Below are 23,082 nucleotides of genomic sequence, written 5' to 3' on the forward strand. Positions count from 1 at the left end.
TGCTTGCTCATAAATCTAAAATCACTTGATATTAGAAGGATTATTCTCTGCATTACTTTCCTTTTCGATTTAATAAATAGGGTTATTGATTCCCCATTGCTACTCGAGAAAACTTCAATATTCCTCAGCGAAGTTTACGGAGTCATGATTTTTTCTGGTTAGGGTTGGTAGGAACCAATGCTCCGATTTCTAGAACTCTGGGAGATTTTAATTCGCTTTCAAATCATACTGGTCTGGATTTTTCTACCACAAAGAACGACTTCAAAATGGTGGTAAATGAATTGTTGAACTGAATTCTTAGTATTGTCTAATAATCTTCCTCTGTAAATTATAAGAAATGCTATATGTGACCTGGCCTACGAAAAGGTATCTTCCGTGCGAAAACAAGTTTTCGAGAAAACAGCAGTTAAAGTTTAAACTTCTAAAAACCCTTGTAACTTTTTTAAATATTAATATTTTTCTCTCACTCATTACAATTGAAACTAGTTAATTATAAGTTTAATTTCACTTTGATTAATTTATTTAGCATTAATCTGTTTTCATAGTCTGTAAGAAATATAGTATTTCTTAGACTGTTAATTGAATAAATAATAACGTCTCGACACTAAGTTTTCGATGTTTTTCAATGGTAAGTTTTAATTGAATTGCCGATCGGACAGCAAATTGAATGAAGTTGTCCAGTTAGAGTGGAATGGATGTCGAATGATTGAATACAATCAAAAATAGCAGTGAGTGGTGGCGTCTTGCAAATTCTATAAAACACCTTTCGTCCAAGGTACATATGTAATTCTCCTACTCTGTCTAATTTTTACCAATATTTTCAATCACTTTTATTCCGCCAGGACCCTTTCCTATATGCACCTTTCGAAATGCAGGAAAAGTTACATGGTTTTTTTTTTTTGTTCCTTGTTCACTCCTCTCGGAAGCATAGGGCCTCGACAAGACTCAGTCTTGCGTTGGTTTCGTTAATCTATTTTGCTTTCTGGCAGGGTAGGTGATTAGCCTGCCGCTACCAGTCGTAAATAGTGGAAATGTCCACCTGTCGTTGCTTAGGAGCAATTCCTTCTAACTGTTTAGAGCGCCATCTGTGTTTAACATTTTTCTACCAGAAGGTTCACACAGATGGTTGAGGACTTCGGAAAATTTTGTGTGTCTGCGCTATTACCGCGATTGCCCGCTTCCTCTTGCTGGCGCCACTGATTCAATGTGTAACTGTGTACTTTTCTTTGTTTTTGCTTGTTTTAGCAGACACAATGCCATTATTTGTGGGAGGATGGTTAGGATAAGTTTTTAGGGTTGAGGGGTGATATTTTTTTTGTTTTTAGAAAGAGGGAAGATAGGTAAAATTGTAAAAGTGCGAGGACCGTGCTTTACGTGGGATTCGAACCTCTGGCTAGTGCACTTACGCTGTTACACCCTAAAATCATATCGTAAAAACGGATCCCTTAGAAACATTTTTTTTTCGCTTGGTATCCATATTATACTCATATATTACGATGTTGAATTTTGACTTTTTAATAATTATTTAAGCAGACATTCATTAATAGCGATTAAGTGGCAATCCTGCTCGAAAATAGTTTCGGATTAAGTTTGTATAAAATTCATATCAACTGATGCCATATGCAAAATTTGTGTTACTTATTTTTTTTCGTTAATTACAAAAAATGGCAACCCTTGCAGATATACCATACATGTACATATAAGTTTCATATAGCTTTTTTAATATCTTTCTCTTGTTATCTACTCATACATGTCGATTGTATTTGAACTGCTCAAATATATATCCGCATATATTAAAAATGAGGTGGCTACCCTATTCGGTTTATTTTAAAGCCGTCGAAAATACGTTTTATTCGGTGTCCATATTTCAAAATATTATTTGCTTATTAATATAAAAAAAGTAGCAACATTATACGTGCCCAAATTGTGCTGGATTAATTGACTAAGCACCAAGTAAATCCCATCATGCAAGCACCGAATTCACCTGATATGGCCCCGTACGACTTCTCTTTGTTTCCCAAGTTGAAGTTATCACTTCGTGCAAGAAGATTTTAGTCGATGGAGGAGATCAAAGAGAATGCGACGAAGGAGCTGAAGGCCATCAGTTCACCGGCCTACCAGGGGTGCATGGAGGACTTGGTTAAACTTTGGGACATGTTTGTAGCTTCAAACGGGTCATATTTTGAAGGAGATAAAATAAAATTTCCTGAAATGTAACTCTGTTTTGTTTTACTTAAAGATTCCCGATACTTTCTCTTTGAAAGTAATAATACAAAATGACACCCTATCACATTTTGCAAATGGCGTGGTACATCAATCGTATTTGACATTAGTGGTCAGGTCCAAATAAAAATTTCCATTGAATTAGTCTATTTAGTAAAAAATTATTCAGAAACAAAATTGGATGATGAATTTTGCGCCACCTTGTATATACATACGTGAAGTAATCTACGAAATAAAATACAAAATTCTTAAAATCGGACTTCTATGTAGTTCGAAGTTGTTTTCTTAACCGAAACATTTATTTGCCGCAGTCCTTTTATGAAAATATAAATTAATGATGTCAATCTGTTTGCATTAAAACAAATACTACCCCCGATCATGTCATACACGAACTCTGTTCTAATTCGCAGATTTCCCAATCACTTGCTGGATTTGGCTGCGATCGCAAATGTGTATAAATCAACAACATCAAACATCAGATTACGACTGTCAATCGCAAACGTCGGCGACCCATCCCTCCTTCCGGCACATCAAAATGTGCAAATGCAACGAAATTCACGAATTCCTAACGTTCGCGAACAATTTATTAAATTTCAAAAATCTACCAATGCATTTTCGAAACGATTCATAGGCAGGGAGTCGACAAAAACAAATTAAATAAATAAAAATAAAAGTAAAAATAGTGGAATTTTTGGCAACAGTTACAAGTGCGATTTGTGGTGCAAAATTATTCTCATGATTTCATAAATTGTTTCTTACAAAATTATTGCAGTGCGACATTTTTTGCAGTTTATTTATACGAAATTCTTTTGTGGTGTGGCGTGCGATGATGGATGATGGGCAAATCGAGGCAAAACAAAAAAATAAAATAAAATGAAATCAAGAATAATACTAAAAAAGAAAAACTACAGTTTTTTTTATTTTATTTTTGTGTGTAATATGGGCGGCGACGTTGAGGCGACGAATCAGCAGACACTCCCACCTTTACATATTGAGCCTTAACAGCAGAAATAGAAAAAATCTGTTTTAGAGGAGAGTAATTTTTTTTTACATATTTCTTTTGAATTTATTTGAAATTTTCTGTGATGCTTTGAATGTAATATGAAATGGTGTGAAATTGAAATTTGAAAAAGGCGGGCGGGAAGCACCGAGAGATTGGTAACTCCTAAACCATTGAGGCTATAAAAAGCCCATTGTATTGGAAAGTAAAAGGGTTGATAGTCCAGGAGGAAAGAAGAGAAGTGACAGAGAGAAAGAGAAAGGTTAGAACAGAGGGAGATACAGAGTTCAGGACTAGCTAGACTATAATTTTTCAGATTCTTTGGCAAATCATAAAATATCCTCCAGTTTGAGAGAACGAATTTTACTCATTTTCATGACATCTGAACCCAAAATTCATAGCGTTGCTTTAGCAAATCCTTGCTATTAACTGCACTGAGATTGGTGTTGTTTGCATAGTTAGTGACAACATGCGTAAACTTGTAAGTTCCGAAGTTATCGAAGAGATGGCATTCATTGTTTATTGCATATAGAGAGCGAACTTCAGGAAACAAGCTACCACACTTTTAGGATAACTGAGAATTAACACTACTCAGAGCATTTACCATAGTAAATATTTGCGTATTTTCGGAGCGCAGAGCATAGCAATGACCGAATAGATGCCCGACGGTGAAGCGTACAAGCATTACGTCAATATTTGATATTGGCGGACTCACTAAGAAATAAGCACAGACTGCGAAGCGAACTAAACACGTCCATATACTGCAACATTCACTTCTAAATTAAATAGAAACAATTTTTTTTTTCATTTAGTCCTTTGAAACTTTAATGTTCTTCAAGAAAATTTGATTGATGAGAAAAAAAATGGCGTACAGCACTACTACATAAAGTAAATAGTTTCATGTGCATGTGAAACTTTTTCTGCAAAAAACAAAAAATTGATTTATGTCGCACAGTGTAATAAACCCACAAATTACCCTCTTTTAATAAGAAAAATACAAATTTTTCATTTGAATTTTTTTCCAGTAGCAAGCATTCGGCACCCTGCGAACTTTATGCAAGTTCAACGCAAACAATATTTTTCACAAAAATTTTATAGATTTACATTCCAAATGGCAACCAATTATCGAACAAAAGGGTGCAAATTATGTGTTGGATTATGCAAAATATCAATGCAAAATAAAGTCTTGAATGCCATTCAAAGAAGCAAGGAAGTAAAAGTATTAGTTGTCCCACAGGAATTCATCTAACATCCATTGCTTATGTTTACAAACGACCTTCATCAGTAATGGAGGCTCAAAATGAAAGAAGTTGGACTACTAGTGCATATCCTCCCTTTTTGTATATCCTTTTTAAATTATTTACATGTTTTTATCATCATAACTTTGGATCAGCCTACAAAAATAATCTAAAGCACTTCCTATCCCTCAATACTTCCAGAATCTTCACCTACAGGCACTATTTTCAGGTCCTCAATGTTTTCAATGGTGATCATATGCTAACCCCATGGATTGTTTCCCGTAACAATACCGACCATCAACCGAAGGTCTTTTCTACCAAGTTTTAAAAGAAAGTGCGATAGTTTTCTGTTGTCATAAAACACGTTGCATAAATGTTGATCCAATTCATGATTCCTGTAGAACTGATTCCGATTATTGGCTCTGGATACGGTGTCCTGGAATCCATATATGTATGTAAGTACAAGCTTATTTCGTCTTACAATAGAATTGATCTTCTTCTTACATTCTTGAACAATCTTTGAGGTTTGTTTTGCGTTCTCCACTGCTTTCAGTGCATCCTGACTCTCAATAAAGGCCCCAAACTATATACAGCTTCATCTCCTCTCAATTATTACCTATTTCATTCTTGGACCCAGTGATGAAGAAAATATCCGTCACATTTCTTTGAACTCATTCTTGATTACTCCAATGCTCACGCATCAAATTTCCTTCCAAATAAAGCATCATCCTTCGGTGATGAAATGGTGTAATAAAGGTTATAAAAGGATTTTGAATAGAGACATACGAAATTTTTGAAAAACCCAGCCGGAGAAAATACCGTTTTTACAAAAGGTATAGAAATTTCGCTTCTTGAGCTAATTTGACCTTACAGCAGTGTAAGTTAAGATCTATATGCAGAAATCACTATATGACTGATTGGCTACTTTGGTTTTCGATTGGTTAATTGGTTACTACTGCCTTTTCGCAATGTAATAAATTAACTTTTAGATGTAATTTTACCAAATGAGTAAATACAAAGTCGACATAATGTGGACTGATAGATTCCCTATTCCTGTGACGGAGTCGACGGAGAAGAATGCCAATTCGATGTTGAGAGATAACAAATAAACCTTAACAAATAATGCTAAAAACCTATATAAAAAGTTTGCATTCCTCTCGAACGATTTATTGGCTATCTTTTAATGAAAAAGGTCGAAGTCGCCAGTAATTAATATAACTGAATCGTCTCAGTAGGAAGTCCAACATAACGAAACATCTAGGATGTCTAAAAATAGCAACAACTCCAAAAATCGTAGAAAAAATACAGGAAATCCTATTGGAGAATCGTCGAGTGACTGGAAGAGATTTGGTAGTAGCCCTAAGCATCTCATTTTGCAGTGTAAGCAATATTTTGACTGAAGGGTTTGGGAAAGGTGTGGCATTTGCTAACAATGGAACAAAAACTCATACGATTGCGACTTTCTCAGCAACATTTATAGCGTCTTCGAAAGGATCAAGTGGATTTTGTGCATCGATTTATCACTACGACCTGGGACAACCACCATGATCCTAAGTCAAAGCCAAGGCTAAAGAGTGGTGCGAACCTGGTTCTTCGGCTCGAAACGAGTTCGTGTCCAGAAATCGGTCAAGAAGGTGTTCGCATCAGTTTTTTGGGATGCGAAAGGAGTTTTGTTTGTGGATTACATGCAAACTGGTGAAACTGGCAACACTTTTAGACCAGCTGAATGAAAAAATTCGTGAAAAAGACCCAGTTTGCATAAGAAAAATTTCTTGTTCATCGGTACACTGCACCGTGTCACAAGAGCATTTTGTCAGTAGCTAATATCCATGAATTAAAGTTCGACTTGTTGGAGCATTCTCCGTATTCACTAGATTTGGCTCCTAATGACTTCCAGACCCAAACAAATTTATGCATGGAAAGCGTTTTTCAATAAATCATGAGGTCATAACAGCTGTGGAAACATATTTTGCAGCCCTGCCAGATTCTCATATCAGGGATAGAATTTTTGAACTATAATAGAACAAGTGAGTTGATGTTCAGGGAGACAAAACTGAATAATAAACTGTATTTCAAACCACAAAATTGTGTTTTTCTCATTGAACCGCAAAACTGGTTGAACAACCTAGTATGTAGAAGTACCAGCTAAGTATCAGTGTCGCATGGGTGGGTTCGCTGCAGTCAATAATTACAGCAATATTGTGATCCCGTTACTTTTTTGATGGCCTGTTGCTGATACACAGCTGATTAGCTGCCGCAAAATTGCAGAAGTTTGCGCTGCTTGGCAATATGGAAATTTTTTCCAATAACTTCGTTTCAACTAAATTTAATTTTACGTTAGAAGCCCATAATAAAAGCTTACTATTCCTCTTCCATTTCTAGAACGCATTGAAACATTTTATAGTGCACTTGATTAGTTAGTGATGACCATCAGATTGTCAACATTTTACTAACAGAATGCGTGAGGTTGGCACTGTTGCCACAATTATGAGACAGAACGTGATGCTATCTGATAAAAAGTAGCCCTACCACAACTATGACAGCTCGAACACACCCTGTATCTTTGTATTCATGTCACTTCGGTACTTGTTGTTGTTTCCCCTTTCATTGAATCAAATATTTTTAGACTTCATTAGCTTTGCAATACAAATTCGAAAATGTTTCCCTTTGAAAATTGTATGTATTCTTCCACACGGAAGTACTCGTCTACACCCACTACCGCTCAGTTGCATTGCATGCCTCAGGATACTCGCACTCGTGTGCGACTGTCTGTTGATACATATCTACATAGCTGTCTGAGTATTATAGATGCATTTATCTGTTTTTAGTATTTGTTGAAATCCACGATCGCTTGGTAACACCGCAAATTTTGCTTAACTCTAATTCATAAGATGGCCATCAATACATACCTGCAAGTGCGCATAAATATATGCGAATGTGTATGTATATGTATGTGTTAGCGATATGTCCATCTGCAGTGTAAAAATATGCACGACGTGTGTGTACTGCGCAGTGAGGGGCAAACGCGTATTTATATATCCACAATTTGGATGCGTTCCAATGCATTAGCAAATATTCGCGCTGCTACAAATGCGCGCACATCCCATAAACGCCAGGCCAACTCAAACAAATACAAATTGATACTTTCGGCACATATGTATGTGTGTATGTATGCACATACCAAAGCATACATACGAGCATTACATATACATGTACCGGTACTTTTCTATATACAGTGGCGGGCATAAATATATGAACAAACAAATTTAGGTTTTAGTTTTAGGATAGAAATGTTTTTTTTTTCCTTGTTCACTCTTCTCGGGAGCATAGGGCCTCGACAAGACTCAGTCTTGCGTTGGTTTCGTTAGCCTATTTTGCTTTCTGGCAGGGTAGGTGATTAGCCTGCCGCTACAAGTTCTAAATAGTGGGAAGGCCGCCTGTCGTTGCTTAGAAACAACGCATTCGTACTGCTTGGAGCGCTATCTTTGTTTCAGAAGGATCGCAAGATGGTGGAGGACTTCGCTAAATTTGGTGTGTCTGCGCTATTACCGCAGTCGCCCGCTTCCTCTTGCTGGCGCCACTGATGTAATGTGTAACTGTGTGTTTTTCTTTGTTTCTTGTTTTAACAGTTTTAATGTTGACGACCGTCCGCGTGAAGGAAAGCCAAAAACCTTCAAAGACGCTGAATTGGAGGCATTGCTGAATGAGGATCCATGTCAAGCGCAAGAAGAGCTTGCTTCAGTATTACGAGTTACCCACTTTGGGAATGATTCAGAAACAGGGGACTTGGGTTCCTTATGAGTTTAAACCAAGAGATGTTGAACGTCGTTTATTCGCCTGTGAACAGCTACTCCTGCGGCAAAAAAGGAAGGGTTTTCTTCATCGCATCGAGACGACTGATAAAATGCATTCATTACAGCAATCCAAAGAAAAGAAAGTCATGGGGACTGCCCGGTCATGCTTCTACGTCGTCGCTTCGGCCGAATATTCACGCTGCGAAGGTTATGTTATGTATTTGGTAGGACCAAGGCCTCACGTTGCCAAACCCTTTCTACCTGGAACCACTGAAATGGGAAATTCTACCCCACCTGCCATATTCTGCAGGTATTGCGCCGTCCGATTATCACTTGTTCTTATCGATAGCACATGGTCTAGCTGACCAGCAGTTCCGTTCATATGAAGACATCAAAAAATGGCTTGATCCGTGGATAGCCTCAAAAGATGACAGTTTTACCGCGACGGTATACGAGATCTACCAGAAAGATGGGAAAAAGTAGTAATCAGCGATGGGCAATACTTTCAATGATTTACTTGTAACCATTTTTTCAAAATATAGTTTTATTTTCATAAAAAAAACAGCGAGAACTTAATTTTGCACCTAATAGAAACAGGGAAAGTAGGTGAACTAGGAAAAGTGCGAGGACCGTGCTTTACGTGGGATTTGAACCCACAACCTCTGAGATGGCTGGCTAGTGCCCTTACCCTAGACTACCGAGGCCGCTATAGGCTGAGAATGGAAATGTACTAATTTCATATTTTTTTGTGGTTTCAGTTAGAAGATTTTCGTTACCTGTGGTAAATTGTTTGTTTTTTCTAATACATTTCAAGCATTATATGATGTAGTGAGTTGCATAGAAGACTTCTTCAAGTAAGCAATACCTGCTAGGCGCTTTAACCCTTCACATGCAAGCGCTCTTCCTGTCCACATTTGTATGCCCGCAACTGTACGCTTAATTATTTACGTTTGTGCCAGCACCAGCAGTGGCATGAACACATTTCGTGGCATTCGCCTGGGCTTGTGGAAGCTGGTGGTTGGTGGTTGGTGCGTGGGGAGCGTTCGGCGTCCGTGTTTCATCACTCAATCATTGCAACAAAATTACAAATAAATAGACCATCGCTTTTAATAATTTCATTTATCAACAAAATGCTATTAACTCAATTCCTCGACTACACTTATGGAGCGTAAAAAGAATGTTGCGAAAGTTATGACATAATAGTTTCAGGCGTTTCGTACGTACGGATGTAAGGCAGCTAATATATGATGACTGAGCACATACGGGCGCACAATAGAAGTAAAACTTTTTGAGAAATCCTTTTGTGTTGCAACTGCATAACTTTTAATATGCTTCCATGAATCTGATGCGATAATGAGTTTTATATATTGATGAGACACTAAGGACTTACTCAATGATATTAGATTGAATATCGAATGAAAGAGAAGAATATGACAAATACAGATTTTTTTACAGTATCGATTGTATATACCTACTTTTTTCATAGGCGGATATTTCAACTTAGAATAGTACCCACTCACAATCAGGTCTCACTGATTTGGGTACCAGGACATGAGGGGCATGAAGGAAACGAGAAGGTAGCCTTTTATAGCAAAAAAGGGGCAGGAGGGCTATTTATTGGGCCAACCCCATTTTTCGGCTTTCACAAAAATAATATAAAACAGGAAACCAAAAAATGGATCCAAACTAAAATCAGGGAAGACTAGAACGGCACAAGCCTTAATCACTCCAAATAGTTTTTGAACTTCAATCCCAGGAGAGCAAAATCTGCTCTAAACTTAGATAAAAAGGGCCTCATATTGCTCTGTAGAGCACTTACAGGTCACTTTGCCTGTTATAAACACAATAGGGGTATCTAGTACAAGATTATGCAGGTTCTGCTGTGATGAAGAGGAGTCTATGGAACACTTAACCACCAACTGTGAGGCATAAGGCCACAGAAGACACAGAATCCTGGGCTCGTACCTACCAGAGGAGGAAGACCTACGTACATAAGCCGTACACTCATACCATAACCATAGTACTTACAATAGAACTTTTCGCAAGACGATTGAAATTTTGAAAATTAAAAAGTGGAACCTTTGAAAAATTATTTTGTGGGATAATTTCTAAAGATAAAAAAACTGAAACAGCAAATTTAAACATCATCTTACAGCTTTTTGCTAAATAGATAATCAGCCTTAGGGAAATGCTTGAAGCTTATGAATCCTCTAAGTCCTGCCTGAGATCATAATATCAATATGCCTCACTTTTTGTCTTTAGTATATGAGATGTATCATGCTTGCATCTTCTTCTGGCTTCTCTGTTTTGAAGTTCCTATGACCGCCTGGTACACAGCTGAGAGAGATATTTACATTGATTCAAATTTTTGCTGCAAACTAAATGCAAATAATTCAATAAAAACGAAAGCAAAGCCTCGGTTGAGAACCCCCTACTCTGATGACGGCCAGATAAAGAAAAAAGTAGGACTTGAACGCCAGGTCGTATGAGTGATTTTTAGAAATTTTGAAATTTTCTTTCAACGTCAGGCGACGTTTTTACATTCGGATATCTGATGCATTGCACAATAGGACGTTTTTATTTTATCATGATCGGAAATGCAATATGGGTTAAAATAATCTAAAGCAAAAAAAAAAAAAGAAATTGCATGGCATAGCTCGAAACTCATGCTGCGTAATATAATAAAGGGTGACACACAGGTATAATAAGGTTGACAGATCACTACTGTCAAACTAGATGCATAATTTTTTCCAGTATTCATTGACATTTCATTCTTTTCGTGTCATTTCCTCCATTCCACTAACGCCTCAACAACTTTTACAAATCGTACAATTCTATTACGAAAATCGACGCTCTGTGAAAAGTGGCCAGGCCAACTTATGGTATACAGCAATGAGGACCATTTTTGGCTCAATGGCTACATCAATAAGCCAAAATTCCGTGTTTGGGTTGAAGAGCAACCCAAACCATTCAAGGGCATCCATTACATCCATTGAAAACAAGCGTCCCCATTTGGTGCGACATGTCGCTAACGCGCCATGATAAACAACTTTTAAATACACGAAATTGAAGCCCGTGATTTTCACAACATTTGGTTCCAACAAAACGGCGATACTTGCCATACAGACCGTGAAACAATGGATTTACTGCGTCGCTGTTTCGATGAGAAATTTATCTCCGTCTCGGGCCAGTGGATTAGCCACCAAGGTCGTGTGACATCATTTCCTTGGACTTCCATTTGTGGGTATTTGTAAAGTCTAAACGCTTTGCGATTAACTCTGCTTCGGATCAGGCATTGGAAGCGAACATTACTAAAGTTATTCACGAGATACCGACTGGAGTCCTCCAGAGAGTTATTCAAAATTGGTGTTTCTTCTCTTAATTGGCGCGAAAATTGGTGTCTACGGATGACCGAATTACGGCGCAGTTGCGGCCAACATTTGAAAGTGATTATCTTTAAAAGGTAAATCTCATGAATGGATCTACACAAACATAATAAAGATTGCCCAATAAATCTGAATTTTCGTTGTTTTATTGCAATCTAAAATCTGTTGCCTCTATATTGATCACCCTTTATAAGGTGTTGAAATCGTCTAAAATCATTCGGAAGCACACATGCAATAAATGGAATTGAGTCAAGTAGTTTGCACGCCAGTTAAAACCCACATGAGTGAGGAAAGAAAAATTGTACTTTAAGGGGACAGATACCTGTAAACGGCCCTATTTCCCCTGATTTTCATTAAAATTGTTTAAAATAAAGAAGTCAATATGTTTTTTCCAAAATTCGCGTACAGTTTATTTATATATTAAAATAATAAACATTTTTTTTGTTTTAATCATTTAAAATGGCGGATGTACACTCAATTCTTCCAGGAAGGTCGCAGCGGGGCTTCTCAATTGGCGGGCATTATAGCATTGGCATCAGTGACCTGAATACAAAAAGCCAAACAATTTTTTGTTTATTAATGTTATAATTTCTATATGAATCAACAATAAATGAAAAAGAAATTCGCGAAATAAAAACGTCTAAAGTTTAAATACATACATAAATGGTATACCTCTCCCAGCGCTCGAACGTAAAGAATAGAGTCGTCACGGTTGACGATCTGTAATATAAGAAATACTTAAATTTACGTTCTAAAAATTGTTTGACATATTCTTAAAGGATTATTTTAAAATTTTATGAAAAAAAAAATTTGTTTTCGAAATGTTACAGGTATTTGTCCCCTTAAAGCTAATATAGTCCAGATATTAACTCTTTCTGAATTTCTAACTGCTTTGATCACTGGTGGAAGGGCTTGCTGCATAGCACTGCCATTTTTACGAAATGGCCAAACACTGTGTCGTATTCTTAGAACTTCGAAAAGAGGCAATTAGTCCATTTTTCTTGTTTTCGATTTCGTAGATGCATTATGGAATACATAAAACCAGAAGTTCATGAGAAACTCAGGTCTAAAAAGAGGAAGAAGTAAAAAGTGTTTAACTATGCACTGCAAGAAAGAACATCACCTTTTTATTCGCGAACTCAAACATTATGTTAAAAATTATAAATTAGCGGAAAATACTAGAGCGTAAATATTTTATTATTAATGTAGCTGTACTTGTGCATATAAACATATTTATGATATGTATTACAATATAAATTAAAATATATTTCTTCATTTTTCACATTATTTCCCATTACATTCAGGCGAATGTAGATTTTCAAATGCTAGTCATATGGATATGTATGTATGTATGTATGCATGCGTATGTTTATATATGCACTTATGTATCGCTTATTTACATGTACATGTGTATGTGTGTATGCCTTACTTGTTTCAGCTAAGTAGTGAATGTTGTGAATTTCTTAGCTAAATAGTACTGATTTAATTTGGTTTTATTTTATCTAGAAAATTCTATGAAATTTTTGTGCTTGGCAGATTAATTTATTTTTGTTTAATTTTTTTGTTTTGATTTTTTGTATTTCAAAGGCTTTGATGGTGAGAACGCACATTTTTTGTTGGTGTTTTAGAACAAAAAAAACAAAAAAACGTCGCACTAATACCTAAGTCAAGTCTACGTTTTATAATATACAGGCACACATAAATATTTCGTATTTAAAGAGAGCGCAAAAAAGAAATACATAAAATTGTGACAAAACTAGAGAATGTCCATGAATTTCAAAAATAAATAAGTATGCACAAACAAACACAAGCGCGGTTAGCTATGTACGCACACATACACATATTTGAGCTTTTTACATAGGAATTTTTCTTGGGGGCGGTTTGGTAGATAGCAACTAAGTTGCAGGTAAATAAGTAGGCATATTTGCGTGCAAAATATCACACTTCATGCCAAATGTAAAATATATTATTTTCTATACAATTGTTTTCACTAATTTTATTACATAAAAAGTCCAAATTTTTTTTCTTTGTTCACTCCTCTTGGGAGCACAGAGCCACGACAAAACTCAGTCTTGCGTTGGTTTTGTTAATCTATTTTTGTTTTTTTTTTTGTACCAAAAATTTCAGTCATTTAAGTATTCAATGCACTTGCAATATGCCACATATTTTCCTTATAGACTCATCAAAATCAATATAAAAAAAAATAAATAAAAATAAAAAATACATTGAAATCGCCATCGACATCAACATCAACAAACGGATCATAAGCTCAGGCGATCGCATTAAATGATCGATACTGTCATAGATCATTTCGTATGCAATTAATTAATTGAGCTAAGCGTTCGCCAGGCCGGCTGCAACACACGGCAAAGCGGTAAATCTGTTAAAAGATCGATATGAAATGTTGCGTTGGCTTATGTCGATCAATTTAGCATTACGACTGCCGCACGTCTGTTGCGTGCGACATCATAGCGAAGACAAAATGTGGCTGCGGTCTGTCGTGTAAGTCTTGAAGAGAGCGCACATACATGCATGCGTGTATGTATGTATGTACGAGTTTTTGTGCATACTCGTCTAATTGAGAAGGCACCGTCAGCGGTCGTCTTTTGCAAGCGGCCGGGGCGTAACTTTGAAAAATCGCTTGAATTGCTCTGAAGGACGAATGCCAATATTGATTTGAACTTCATACGAAGAGATTATACACATATACGTTTGTGTAAACACATACATACATGCTGTACGAGTACGACATGTATATTTGCGGCATTTCCTGACTTTGCATGGGGGCTGAGAAAGCCAGCTGAAAAATGGATAGAGCACAAAAAAACGAAGAAAATTATATCGTTAACACGTTTTGTAGACGCGCCTTAGCACTTGTCGCTTTTTAAATGCACATATATATATATATGTATGTATATATGCCTTCTTGCCGAAATGAACCGCATACCAAACATAATCATAATACACCTTTATTTTCATGCCTCTACATATTTGCACGCAGGTTCACATTCGCATTTCAGAGCGCGCACCAAAATCGAATCGCTATCAACACCACCATCAACAGCTTGAACCTGCTCAGCAATGGTAAAGTAAAAGCTACAGCAGGAAAGACCAATGCGATGTAGACTCGCACAAAAGAACAATCTCAGTAAAACCTGCTAATCACTTACACATAGACGCATTTTTCTATGATATTCTAAATATATTTTTACGAACACATTGCCCGCGTATGTGTAGATCCACACAACACAAATGTATGCATGTAGGTGTGCAAACGTCAAACGCCCAATGCGTCCGCCAAGTTGCTGAGGTACGAGTAGCCAAAAGGATTTCATGAATTATTTACTTCTTAATTTTGCTTGTACAATAAAATAAATTTTCTGCTTGCGAACTATGTGCGAGTATATAATTACGCTCTCTAATATTATATACATATTTACACACAGAGGAATATATTTGCCCACCCGAGTATATGCAGAAAATATCTAAGTATTTATTTAAGTAAATTTATTTTATTTTCTGCAATACATTTTTCATACATCGTTCGTGAATTGGCAATGCCGCTGTGGCCTGGCATTCGTCGGCAAAAGACACATCAAGTAAGAGCAGTAATAGTAAATTGCTTGGCGGTATGTGTGGAATAGCAAAATGTGCGGCAAATGTATATGCATGTACTCTACACATATACCAGTACATGCATACAAACTTATATACTCTTTGTTACCGCATATTTCGCTTATGACTTCTTTTATGTTCCTACCTCTTCGGCTACTTAAGTTCTTGACACTAATAAATAGCACCATTAATTGGTTTTTATGTTACCATTCAGGTGGTTGGCACTAAGAATGTCACTAATATCAGTAAATGAGGGAAATTTGGGTTAGTTTTCGCTTGAGTACTAAATTTAGTTAATAGATTTAAACTGCGGGTGTTGATAGGGGAAAACACAAAACTTCTACTAGAAAAGGACTGGGTTATACCTATATTAGATCTGAATGGGTGAGGCACATAAAAATGCATGACAAGCACATTGGAAGAAGGGATGACATAAATATGATATTCATTTAGTTGGAGTTGCAAATGGTGTTAACATAAAGGGCCCTCCGTCTATCGTTACGGATTTGAACTAGATATTATTTGAAGGATGGTAACACTTAGCTGTCATCTGATTTAACAGAAAATTAGTTTTATTCTTCCGCTGAACGAAAATGGTTGTGTATACGCTCAAAGAACGCTGGGAAATATTGCGACATTACTTTGAAAATCATGGTAATGTTGCAGAATGTGTAATGTGTACGAAAATTACGTACGGCAATGGGAAGAAGAAAAGCACCCAATGAAGCGTATGTGCGTTACTTTGCGAAAAAAGTAAGAGAAACTGGGTTGCTTGTTGACAAACCAAAGCGTGTCCGACCAAAAACCGTGCGTACACCCGAAAATATTGCTGCTGTGGCCGAGAGTGTTCGTGAATCACCAGGCACATCAGTTCACCGTCGTTCTCAACAATTGGACATTTCGGAGACATCATTGATGCGAAATTGTGGTATGGTAGCCGAGGCAGCCATATGAATGAAGTTGTATTCCATCATTAACCGGAAGGATTGTACTTCAAAATAAAAAAAAAAGTTTGGAAAAATATTGAGTAGTTTCTTTTTTATAGCATTTTTAATTCCGTCAAGGTATATGGCGGACCCTTTATAAAGCTAATACTACAATAGTAAATAAAGATGGCTAGCCGAAGGTAATGGCTACTTTGGACTAAGTAGGCAAAGGAGTAGTAAAATTCTCTCTTAACGAACAAAACTATCACTTTACAAGGTTCTCATCATGCCCGTCCTAACGAATGGTGCAGAAGCGTGGACGTTGACAACATCCGATGAAGCGACGCTTAGGGTGTTTGAGAGAAAGATTCTGCGGAAGGTTTTTGGAACTTTCCACATTGGCGACGGCGAATATCGCAGGCGATGGAACGATGACGAAATAGACATATCGCAGCGAATAAAGATTCAGCGGCTACGTTGGCTGGGCATGTCGTCCGAATGGATACAAACGCTCCGGCTTTGAAAGTATTCGATGCGGTACCAGCTGGTGGTAGCAGAGGAAGATGAAGGCCTCCTCTGCGTTGGAAAAATCAGGTGGAGAAGCACTTGGCTTTACTTGGTGTGTCCAACCGGCGCCGGTTAGCACAAGAAAGAAACGACTGGCGCACTTTGTTAAACTCGCCAAAATCGCGTAAGCGATTATCGCACCAATTGAGAAGAAGAAGAAGCCGAATAGGTGCGACCATGACCGCGATTGTCGACTACCAAGTTCGAAACCCCGGGCACAAAACACCAATTGATAGAACAATTTTTCTAATAGCGGTCACTCCTCGGCTCACTCAGATAATGGCAAATCACCGAACACATTTCTGCAATGGAAAAGCTTCTCATAAGAAACCATCTTCATTTTTAGAAAACATCAAGATGCACAGCACAAATAGGCGGAGGAATCGGCCAAGAATCCAAAAAGGATATAGGCGTCAATTATATAAAGAATCCATCCAAAGTGTCCCCTAGATGCCAGTAGTGAATAATTACTAGATGGCACCTTTTACTCCATGGTATTTTTTTTGTATTTATAGTAGTATGTATGCACTATTTAATTTAGATAGAGCCCTCGCAATAAAGCCAAGGTTATAATAGTTTGATTTGACTGTTTTGGATAGTAAATCGTAAAATTTTGTGAGTAACATTGAAGCCAATCTCTTCAAGAACTTCGGAATAATCAACAGAACCACAAATAACACTAAAAACAAACATCAAGGGCTGAAGGGTACTTATGGTGGCAAGGGACCCAAGATTTATTAGCACGCACCGAGCGATGTAGGGTGGTAATGGATCAGAGAAATGAAGATGTTGCATAACGCATCGGGTAAAATTTCGTTGTACCCTTTCAAATTTGTTTGTCATACTATGTGAAAACACCCCTCCTCAGATTTTTTTCTTATTGTTTCCATTAATAGCTGAGATCATGCTCAGTAATCTCTGAAAGTTTCACGGTGGGATTCCCATAACTTTTCAAGTTATATTCAAATACCACTTAAACATCTGTGTGAAATATACAATATATATATATATAATTGGCGTGTACAGCCTCTCTGGGTGTTTGGCCGAGCTCCTCCTCCTATTTATGGTGGGCGTCGTGATGTTGTTCCTTAAATGGAGGGACCTACAGTTTCAAGCCGATTCCGAACGGCAGATATTTTTATGAGGAGCTTTTTCATGGCAGAAATACACTCGGAGGTTTGCCATTGCCTGCCGAGGGGCGACCGCTATTAGAAAAAACTTTTCCTGCATTTTGGTCTTTCACCGAGATTCGAACCAACGTTCTCTCTCTGAAATCCGAATGGTAGTCACGCACCAACCCATTCGGCCACGGTAGCCGCCTAGAAAAGCGCGTTGAAGGAAGCAGCTGAGTTAGGTTAGGTTGAAGCGGTTAACCACTGTAGGACACACTCAGGCTCATGGCCCAATGTGATGCCGTAAGAAGATCTAGCCCTTATCCCTCCTCAAAACCAATGTGTACTTTTTATAAATTTCGTAAGATCCTTAATTTCGACAGAGCCGAGATTTTCTAATTCATTAAAGAATTGTCCGCCCAAAATGGCGAGTCTACGTCTGGATAGAGAAGGTGCGGGATCATATCTTCCTCTTCCTCATCTAGACAATTTCTGCAGAAGTCATGTGTTTGGACACCCACTCTCTGGGCAGTGCCCCGTAATTACTGAAATCAGTGTGTTAAGGCTGTGCTTGTTTATCTCTTCTTAGTAGAAGTTCCGTGCGTTTAGCATTGAGAGTCGACCACAGCAGTCGGGCGATTTTGCAAGTGGCTTCATTACGCCATCTTTCATTCGCTACTCTTACAATTTCCTCGCAGATACGTAGTTTACATGCTTGCAAAGGTATACCTATATCATTGTCTATGTACTCATCAGTCAATTTGGTATCACTTGTCGCTAGTTCATCGGCTCTGGGAACTGCAGAATGTCGGAATGGCCAGGAACCCATGTCATCATTAGGTGAAATAACTCAGCCATCTCGTTAAGAGATGTGCGGCATTTCATGGCTACCTTGGAGATTGTCGACTGTTTAGTGAGCGATTTTGTCGCCGCCTGGGTATAAGTAAAAATGTAGATATCATCTTCAGGTATCACATCACACTGTACCAGTGTAAGCAGCTGAGTTACCAATTTCTTTGTTGTATGCTGATCTGGTTTGATGTGTTTACTACTTATTTTTGCCAGTCTCGTTACGCCCTCATCTACGCCACAATTGGCTCCTGCTTAGCAGCCAGCACTCACAGGTATGCGCCATTGGGGGTCGGACCACAGTTTTATAAATTTTGCCTTATAGTTTCGTCTTCCATGTGCCCTGATAGCTGCAATAATTTTCTCAGCGGCAGTTTTTAAAGGGACATCATCAAAGAGTTACAGTAGTTATTAGTCTCAAATTTGTTAAATGGTTAGGCACTGGTTTAGTAGTGGTAGAAAAAATAATATATTATATTTATTTGGATATTTTTTCAGTCCGTAATGAACTAAATAAAAGCTCTGAAAGAGACCCTTCATATATGTCATGAACTGCACAAAACACAAAAAGGACTGGCAGCTGCACAGCTTTGCACGCCTGCTTTTTTAAATGTGCAGAAACCAAAAAAAAAAAAAATTCGATGCGCATTTAAATATCGAACTTTGCAGAACCGATCGATTTTAAAAACGAATTTCAAAGGAAACTTTGTGAAAATTGATGTTGCTCCACGAATGGAGGGACCTACAGTTGTAAGCTGACTCCGAACGGCAGATATTTTTTAATAAAGAGCTTTTCATGGCATACACTCAGCGGTTTGCCACTGTCATTGAAAGCAGTATACTTTTATAAAATTAAAAACATTATTAAGTACAAAAACAAAAATAGTTAAAACTTGGAAATTCGTCACACTACCAAGATTTTTGGCCCAGGTGCATATGGGGCGTCTACAATTTTAAATAATATGTCGTAATTTTACAAGTTAGAAATTCAGTCTTCATACAGTTTTATCCTACAAATTCTATTCAGTTGTTTAAATCTTTTTCTAACAGTTTTTTGTCAGTGGAAAAATGACAATCACTTCCTCTATTTGCATTTATGACAAATTGTTTTCAATAAGGAGTCTTAACATGCATACATACCCATATACAGGGCGATTGAGTATTATCAGCCTAGGTAAATAGCCTTGCTAATTCAACATAAATCTTAAAACGTAATGAAACAGCTGATTATATCTACATACATACATACATACATGCGTACATAATTGCCTTAAGTATGAAAGCTAACAATACCAAACTAAACGAAAAATAAACTACACGGTTATAAAAAGAACATCTGAAACTAAGTAAATACATTCAATATCAACCGAAATGTCATTGGGAGCCGATTTCCGATTTTGTGCAAATGCATATTTTGTTAACAAAACAAGTTGCAGCCAACATAAAGGCGATCGTAAGGTGATCGCAGTACATTCAATACCTATATGTCGTATATAAGTACATGTGCATGTGTGTGTATACGTGTGCTTGTCTGCACTGGCATTGTATTGCGATATGCTAAATTAATGTGATGTGAAACGATACGAACTGAAACGTTATAACAGCACCAATAGTAGAAATCACCTTGCCATGCTGTGGCCGGCAAGATCTTTCCCTATCCCTGTTGAGGTTGCGTTGGACACCGCGCTCCCTTCCGTATGCTAGCCAATACGAGGGCAATGGTTGCTTCGTTCTGGCCGTTGTGATGTTTTTACTTTTATTAAGGTGAATTTTTAGAAGAGAAATCTTTCATAGAAAGTAAAAAAAGCTTTAGTTCTTTTTTACACACTAATATTAGCATGAATTCATACATTTCTATGCACCAGTATGTGTGGAGTCCACTGAAAGTGAATACAAATCACATTTGATTTGCAATTGTATACAAAGTATTTGCTTTAAAATAATTTTTGAAATCATATTTTTATGAATTTAAAAACACACCAAATGGTATCGCTCTCTTCAAAATCGCAACCAGAATAACTTTCTCGTATCCATGTGCGCTCCGTAGCACATACCATATACTCGTACATGTATGTGTGCGTGTTGCTCACCCTCCTGCTCTCGCGCTTTCTCGCATTAAATGCGCCGCTCTCCGAAAGCTTTCACGAACCCTCCTATCGTTCTCCCCATTGGATCCTGACACTTTATGCTAACTTTATACTAACGCAATCGATTGCATCACACTTCAATGGCCACTGCATACCATCACACCAACACAAATGCCAAAGTAACTGAGTCATACCATCGTATACGAGCACACCGAACACACCGAACACACCGAACACGACCTGATCGCGACACGCATACAACAACTCAACAACAACAATGACAGCAATAATCAACATACACCGACTTTTGGCTGGCATGAGCGTACACCGAAAAAGGGAGCGAAGATCCAACCACCAGGACTGACAGCGCGTCGAACATAGCGCACGCATACAATTGCACAAAAAGCGAGTGCGTGCATGTGCCGGTGTATGTGAAGATGTATGTCGTTGTGTGGGTGTATGGATCGAGAGGAGAAGCGATCGGTCAGGGGGCGGTTGTATCGATGTTTCGTGCGCTTTTGGCGCTTTGGCGTAAACGGTTCGGCAAATGTCGGCGCCTTGCGAAGTGTATGGTGTCAAATTGCCTCATATAAAAAGGAACAGTGCCGGCTGTATGGGTCAGAACGGCTTTCGAACGCGTAAGTGCAACACCTTAATGTTGGATTATTGCTTGGTTGTGTATTTTTTTTTGTGAATAATTTTTTTTTTCGTTTTCACTGTGGCATGCATATGCCGTCGATGTGAGAGCAAAAGCAAGCAAGCGATTGAGCGAAAGTGTATACGAGCGAGAGAGAAGTAGCTAGCGGAATATATTGAAAAAATACATTTCAAATCCTACAAATCCTGTAAACTTTATAGAATTGAAAAATAATAATTATTTAGTGATAAAACTTAAGTGACATTTGAAAATAATTCCAAATAGTGGCACAGCATAAATCAAAAACAGTAATAAAAATTTTAAAAGTGTACCTATAACCGTAATAGCCATAAAGGACAAAAGGATTACTTAACAGACACTTGTGGATTATCCAACACACAAATTGATGCAAGCGAAAAAATAAATGCACACCAAAAATAAAGACAGGCCAAAACCAATGGATTACGTCGTGGCCGCAAAATGCTTCCAATCCTAAAAATGATATTGATTTTTATTGCGCAAACATTTTCATTGTGAATTGCAAATTTGCACTGCTTGTTTTTTGAATGAAATTATTTATACTTGTACCCTATAAGTTCCAAATAGTGAGTGAAAAGTTCAATGCTAAAGAGAACGGCTTAGCACAGCTGATTTAGATAAAATTTTAGGAGAGAAAAAGTCTCCGATTGACAGACCTCTACCACTGAGATTTGAGGTTAGATAAGCCGTTGAAGCGGTGGGCGTTGATTATGAAGTAAACTAGCAATACATAGAAAATGCTTTCAAATGCAAATTTTTGAAGGCTTAAAGATTTTAATGGTTTAAGAAACTTATGAGCTGTTGATCGAAATATAGCGCTGAATTAGAGAGCTCAATACGATGTGCCAATCGATATGGTACACACAAAAAATAATAGTTGTCCAAAACCTTGGAAAAAAAGATGATTTAATTTGAAACTAAAAATATTGAAAACTCACTCAATAGAATTGATCAGAAAAGTAAAAAAAAAACATTTTTCTTCGACCCGAAATTTCTCAGGTATCAACGACCGCAATTGAGGTTATATGAAAGCTATCGTATGACCTTAGCCATACACGAAAAACGGATTGATTAGATAATCAGTTACTGAAGAGATATAGAATATATTTTTAGTGTATGAACAATGCGGCAACAATAAGCTGAGAACAAGGAAAGAAATTGAATAAAAAGGGGGGCTGACATTAATTAGCGGGGCGAGCAAATTTCAACAGGTTTCAGTTATTTGTAGTATAGACCGAAGATGGCTGCTGCTACGAGGAAGTCACTGTGGCTTTACCGAATTGTGAGATTTGATGACTTTTTATGGAATCCGCTAGCACAAATACAGCTTAGGGAAGTGAGCCGGTAGCTTTGAACTCTGGTTTGCATATTCAGTTTTACAGCTGCAGTTTCATTAGAGTTGTGAAGCAGAGTATAGAAAGATTATTGAAATAAATCTATTTTTAATTCAGCAAAACAACAACAGCAACAAAGCTAAGGCCTGCAAACCAAACGACAGAAAGTTAAAGTTGAATAAACGTACGCTCCTTTTTTGCTATGAGAATGGAATTCGTAATCAATTCAAGAAGATTTTTATAAGTATTTCTGTATCCTCTAACTGAATTTGGCT

At 37.4% G+C, this 23,082-nt stretch overlaps 1 protein-coding gene across 1 annotated transcript in view; it reads left to right on the forward strand.

Moving 5' to 3' along the window:
• The first annotated feature begins 21,416 nt into the window (after positions 1–21,416).
• The window catches only part of LOC128863236 (myosin heavy chain, muscle), a 48,480-nt gene continuing 46,814 nt past the window's right edge, over positions 21,417–23,082 (forward strand). The window contains exon 1 of the mRNA XM_054102306.1: positions 21,417–21,435. The gene's annotated coding sequence lies outside the window, so the exon portion shown is untranslated. The remainder of the gene's footprint in view (positions 21,436–23,082) is intronic.

This window comes from Anastrepha ludens, chromosome 5 (genome assembly GCF_028408465.1).
Source record: "Anastrepha ludens isolate Willacy chromosome 5, idAnaLude1.1, whole genome shotgun sequence".
In the NCBI taxonomy this organism is placed as follows: Eukaryota; Metazoa; Arthropoda; class Insecta; order Diptera; family Tephritidae; genus Anastrepha; species Anastrepha ludens.